The sequence below is a fragment of the Sylvia atricapilla genome, chromosome 18 (assembly GCF_009819655.1).
Source record: "Sylvia atricapilla isolate bSylAtr1 chromosome 18, bSylAtr1.pri, whole genome shotgun sequence".
NCBI classification, from domain to species: Eukaryota; Metazoa; Chordata; class Aves; order Passeriformes; family Sylviidae; genus Sylvia; species Sylvia atricapilla.
This window is the reverse complement of record NC_089157.1, coordinates 434,072-440,673: the sequence shown is the minus strand read 5'-3', so window position 1 is coordinate 440,673 and position 6,602 is coordinate 434,072.

Sequence of the window (6,602 nt, the reverse complement as noted above, 5' to 3'; positions counted from 1 at the left end):
CATTTCCTGCGCTATTTTAAGCTGCAGACGGAGTTAGGAGCCCACATCTGAGTGACGATTTAAATCTCCAGACAGCTCAGGAGATAAGTCAAAACAAATTTCAGGATGTTCCTCTAAAGAGCTGTTTCCACTTAAGTCAGTCCCACCGGGAGCCTGGTTACAGAATCACCTAATCTGCTACACATTTTATACATTTAAGCAGGTCCATTTGAAAGGAAGTTTTTGAAATTTTCTGTGCAGTGAATACATAATGAATTCCACTGGAGGAGGCTGGAAATTGCTCCTGGTTTTTCGCTCTTCACTTTGTTGATGTTGATAACTTTATGGTATCTTGGGTTGTTTTTTTTTTTGTTTTTTTTTTTTTTTTTTTTTTCCTTTCCTTTTACTGCCTGATCTTTCAGGCTCCACACCACGTGGCACAACTCCTCCTTTGCTCCCCAAAAATCAAATAATACACCTAGGCTTCTGGATTGAACATTCTCAACACATCTCAGCAGAGAACCTTTCAGAGACAACTCTCAGCTCCACGATTTCCTCCTCCTCTGCCATCAAAGAACAGAAAGCAGCAGATACAGAAGTTTCTTACATGAAAAGCAGCTGCTTTTGCCTTTTGGTGTTTCTTATTTTAACAAATGTTGGCCCAACAATGATCTGCAAATTATGGAGTAGAAACTTTTTAGCGGAGTCTGACAAACTAATGCAATGCTGGGAATTGTTCTGAAAGCTTCCTTTGTGATATTATTTTGTCCTGGATTTCCCAAATGAAACACAGAATTTGGGTTTCCTCTGCCCTAAGTTCTTAACTCGCACTGTCTTCCCAAGCCCATCAGAGGAGAGCAGTGGTGAAAGCTTTGATGGATTCAGGTCCTTGCTCTGGATGTGCTTGTGACCTGAATGAATTGTGTAACTTTTCTGCCAGGGATGGTTTGTCTCCTGAAGAGAACGATGTTTTCGTGCTGGCACAAAGGTTGGTGCACTGCACTCTTTGATTTGATTTTTTTAAAGATCTTCAGTTTGCAGAGGTAAAAGTAGGGCAAGTGCTCTGTTCCTCTCTGTGATGGCCACTCGTGTTCTCCCTCTCCTGTTCTCTGATAGGATCTGAAGCTGAAGAGTCCACTGCGGTTGTTTCATTTGACCTTCTTCAGAGCACAGCAGGAGCTTTGCTATTGATTCCTGACTTGTGGTCAGGCTGAAGGAGGTATTTTGCACATCATCTGTTAACAGCACCGTGGTGTTTGAGAGGGTTAAATCCTCCCCGAGGCTCTTGAGCAGCAGATCCAGGGCTTGTTCTCAGAACGAGTCCTGTTGTTTGTGTGTGCAGACATTTCACCTCTCATCCACTCAATGGTTTTCCACCAGCTTCTGACCCTTTCAAAGGAGGTTCTTTTTACTTCATTTATCTGATTGTCTTCTCCTGTCCCTTCTCTTCAGCTGCAAAATTCCAACAGTGTCCACAGAGGTGGTGAGGCTAGAAATAGCCTCGTGTGAGGAACTGAGGAACGTGTCAGAGCCTTTCTTTGTCTCTCGGCTCCAAGCCCCTGCTCAGGACAGAGCCCTTTACACACACCAGTGTCACACCACGTGCTCAGATGCTTTCAGCTTCTCCAAGGGGAGTGCTGGGAAACCGGAGTGCTCTGGAACGCTTCACGGACTGCCGTGCTCTGTTTTCTTACCAGTGTGGTGCTGAGGAGAAAACATTCCTCACACCATCATAAGTTAACAAAGGCAGGAGAAGAATTGCCCTTCCCCACCTGCATTTCCCTGGATCTGGATGCTGGGGGTCTATAAACCCGGTCAGGTTTCTGAGAGGGAATTATCCCGGATCCGAGGGAAGGCAGCGGTGCTGTTTGTGCTGGTGACATGTGGCCTCACACTCCGATGTGCAGGCCCCGCCATTGGCCTGGACAGCTGCTGGGGGCTGTCCCCAGACTGGCTGGCGGCCTGTGGGCACACAGGGAGAGCAGCGGGGCAGGAGGAGCTCACCGCAACCCGTGAACCCCGAGCGCTGCCGCCGCTCCCGGCACGGCCCATCCCCGGGTCTCAGACACATCCCCTCACCGGGGCTCAGACACATCCCGTCCCCGGGGCTCAGACACATCCCCTCACCGGGGCTCAGACACATCCCATCCCCGGGGCTCAGACACATCCCCTCACCGGGGGTCAGACACATCCCCTCACCGGGGGTCAGACACATCCCCTCACCGGGAGGTGAGACATGGCTCCGGGCACGGGCTGCCCCAGTGCCTGCCTGCGGACAGGTCTGGCTGGGGAGCCCTGCTGAGCCCTCCTGAGCCCTGCGGAGCTCTGCTGAGCCCTCCTACAGCCCCGCCATGGGCACCTGGGGCGAGGGGATGGAGCCTGCTGAACCCTGCGGAGCCCTGCTCTGCTCAGCCCAGCCCGGCCCAGCCCAGCCCGGCCCAGCCCAGCCCGGCCCAGCCCAGCCCAGCCCAACCCAGCCCAGCCCAGCCCAGCTCAGCCCAGCCCAGCCCAGCCCAGCTCAGCCCAGCCCAGCCCAGCCCAGCCCAGCCCAGCCCAGCCCTGCTCGGCTCAGCTCAGCCCGGCCCGGCCCAGCCCAGCCCAGCCCAGCCCAGCCCAGCCCAGCCCAGCCCAGCCCAGCCCAGCTCAGCTCAGGTCAGCTCAGCTCAGCCCAGCCCAGCCCAGCCCAGCCCAGCCCAGCTCAGCTCAGCTCAGCTCAGCCCAGCCCAGCCCAGCCCAGCCCAGCCCAGCTCAGCTCAGCTCAGCTCAGCCCAGCCCAGCCCAGCCCAGCCCAGCCCAGCCCAGCCCAGCCCAGCCCAGCTCAGCTCAGCTCAGCTCAGCTCAGCCCGGCCCAGCCCAGCCCAGCTCAGCTCAGCTGAGCTCCACAGGCAGCTTTGGGAAGGGGGGTGGCCTCAGCCCGTGTTTGGAAGGAGCTGAGAGGGTCACAAGTCTGGGAAAGGAGTGGTGGCAGCAAATCCAGGCTTTGCTCTACCCTGGTGACAATCCTCTGGCAGCCCTTCAGAAGAGGAGCCAATTGCAAGGACGATGTTTGTACAAAGAAAGGTAACTCCGGGGTTTGATCACGTCCTCCTGAGTGACGAGGTGTGACATTACTCCTGGCTGGTTTGTGTCAGTGGTTCCCAAGCCTCCACACAAAGTACACAGAAGTGGTGTCTTTTTCTCGCTGTATGATTAAGAGACCATTTGATCCTATAGATAGAAGTGGTAATTGACTATATTTAAAGATTAACTCAGTGTAATGCCTTCTGAAAAGAAAAATGTTATTAAGAAAGTTGTCAATCATATAGCTGATGCCTTTTTTAATACAGTCTGAAAGTGTTATAATTTTAATACCCCAGAGGCCAAAGCAAATTATCAAGCTGAAATTAGAGATTAGCAATTTTCAATTTCTCTCTCATCTCCTACATTTCATCCTCCACCTTCGTCTGCAGGAGGAAAAGGAGGAAAAGCAGTATTTGGCATGGGAGGGGCAGCTCAGGAGCCTGGCTGTCATGATGTCCTGCCTTGGAGCTCCGTGCTGACCTCCGGAGTGCCCCGGGGAGCAGAGCCTGGTTAGAGTCTCGCTGGAGCAGCACATTCCCGAGGGACAGGAGCTGAGGGACAGCCAGCAGCAGCAGCAGGGTGTGCAGCTCAGGATTCACACCGGGGTTCAGCCTGTTCAGAAAATCACTCTTAGACCGGCTTAGGTGCCCTGTAGTCACAGGGTTCGGGGTTGTGCTTTACAGGTCGTTGTGCTTCAGTTAAAACAGTTCTTCCAGTCCTAGGTAGTTGGATTTTTATTCTTGGGGGTGTGCAGAGACAAAGGTGAAGTTCAGGCTCCTAAATTTAAAGGTGCCATCCTGAAAACCCCTTTTAGGAGGAGTCCAACCTTACATGCTCTGAAACTCCAGAGGCACCAGGGTTTGTACTGTGATGCTTCCAGGGTGCTCAAAACCCGGTGTGAAGAGACAAAACCCCTGAGTGATGGGCCTAGGCAGCTGAAAGGCTGCCAGGCACAGAAACTGGGCCAGGATCCCCAAATTACAAGTTCCTTTGCCGGTGGGGCTTTATCCCTGAGATATTGGTGTGGCTCTCTGATTAGAAAAGAGCTCTGCACAGCAGACTGATGGTTTCTTTCCAAGGCACTTGTGCACAGGAGAGCTCTGCCCTTGGACACACAATTCCTGGGCCTGGATTAGTTGTTCAGGGCACCTTCAGGTGAGGTTTCATTTTTAAGCTGAGAAGATGAAATCACCACAATCCCTTCAGAAGCTGCAGGAGTCTCTCAGCCCTCAGACTGCAGTTTTCTGGTGGGAACTTTTCCAGCTGAAATTATGTCTTATACGGAAAAGAAGGAGACAGCAAAAAAATTCCTCTAACACACCAAAGAGGAGAGAGACCTTGCCCTGGCCCCATTTGGCAGAGCTCATTTTGAGGAAGGAGATTGACTCATGACCCTTCCATGTAAATTCTCCTGGCTGGAGAGCCCTGCCAACAGGATCACTCCAAAACCGGAGAATTTTGGGTCTTTTCTGCCTGGCAGCGCTGCTGGAACAGGCGAGGTGGGCCAGGTGCCCCCATGGGTGAGCTGAGGCAGCAGCAAGAAAGGTCTCAGGCTGGCGTCAGCCAAAGTGGTGACCACCTGTGTGTATCCTGCCACGCCTGCATCTTGTCCTCCTGGGGACTCTGGAAGCAGAGCTCCAGCACTACTTGCATGTGAAATCTCTTCCCATGAGAGATGGGCCAGCTGCTTTAAAAGGGGGGTCACTGCCTTTGTGTTCTGGTATTTCCCTCACAGACAGGAGACAAGCATTTTCTGGGGGAGGGACTGAGGTTCAGAGTAATTGAAACAGGAACAGTATTCCTCATGAACTCTGGGCTGGATGGGGGAATGAAATTGTCTGCAGTGAAATCATTGCTCTCCCACCATAATTTACTAAAAGAGTCTTCATTTCCCTGGTGTGGGAAAGTTCTCTTCTCTTATTGCATTTAGCTCGGAATCAAAGCTCTCAAACTCTTTGATGCTGGGCAGTGTTTATGCCTTGTGCTGTCATAATAAATGCCCCAGATCCATCATAAAAGCAGTTCCTTTGACACAGAGGCTGATTGGAAACTGCAGGAGAGGTGTGAGGCAGTAATGGGGATTTATTTCTTCTGCGAAGGAATTGGATTATCATCTTGTGGAGAGTTATTTTACCTTTCCCCTGCCCAGCCCAGTCAGACCAGTTACTGCCTCCCCTTGTAAGAAATGCATCAAGGCCCGGAGGAGCTCAGCCCAGCACCTCACTGGCTGCTCTGGGCAGAGGGGGGTGCTCAGAGAGTTTACAGAGCCTGTCCAGCAGCACATCCCTGGGACAGCCCTTGGCCAAAGAACACACCGTTTTCAAAGTAGGCCCTACCCAAACAACACACCATCCCTGGGATAGTCCCTACCCAAACAACACACCATCCCTGGGATAGCCCCTACCCAAACAACACACCATCCCCAAAGTAGGTCCTACCCAAACAACACACCATCCCTGGGATAGTCCCTACCCGAACAACACACCATCCCCGGGATGGCCCTTGCCCAAAGAACACTACGTTCACAGGGCCTGACCTCCATCAGGACCCTGCATTTATTTGGCCCTGTTTTACTGTGGTAGGACTTGCTTACTGCTAACCCAGCCCCATAATTTCTGGGCCTTTATGTGTCTAGGGGTGAGGCAGGTTATAAAATTCTTTCAAGGATATTTTTTATTGTGTTTTGTTTAGGATGAGCAAGTCTGCCTTTTTACTGTTTGCCAGGCAGCTACAGGAATTACTTCTGTGCTGCACTCAGGGCATGTAAACCACGTGTAAACCGTGTGTACACCATGGTGAATCACTTGTGAACTGCGTGTACACCACGTGTAAACCATGTGCACGTCCCGTGTAAACTGTGTGTAAACCCCGTGTAAACCCCGTGTACATCCCGTGTAAATGCCATGTACACTCCGTGTAAACCCCTCATAAACCCCATGTACACCGCTTGTAAACCCCGTGTAAACCCTGTGCAAACAGCGTGTACACCCCATGTAAAGCACATGTGCACCGCGTGTACAGCCTGTGTAAACCCCGTGTAAACCCCGCGTACAGCCCGTGTAAACCCCATGTAAACCCCGTGTAAACCCCGCGTACAGCCCGTGTGAAGAGCTCGGGGCTGCTCCGCGCTCTGTCCGTGGTGCTGAACCCGCCCGCGGGGCGCCGCCGGAGCCGGGCACGTCTCCCGGGAAAGCCGCTGCCGAGGGGCTCTGGGGATGTTTGAGGGGCTCTGAGGAGGTTTGGGGGGCTCTGGGGAGGTTTGAGGGGCTCTGGCTGGCTGGGTCTGTGCTGCGCGGTGCACAGAGAGCCTGAGCTGTGGAAGGGGCTGCAGGAGCTGCCCTGTGGTCCTTAAAGGTGACTCCATCGAGCCGAGAGGGAAGGAGGCAGGAGTCCAAATCCTGGTGCTGCTCAGGGATGTTAAACACAGGTTTGTTATGTTTAGGAAAATATAGAGGCTTTAAGAGTTTCTGGCTGGCAATTCTAGCCAGTACTGAAGCAGTGAATTGAAAAAAGGAAAAAGGAAGTTTTTTAGGCAAGTCTGGAAGCCTCTGCCCAACAGCTCA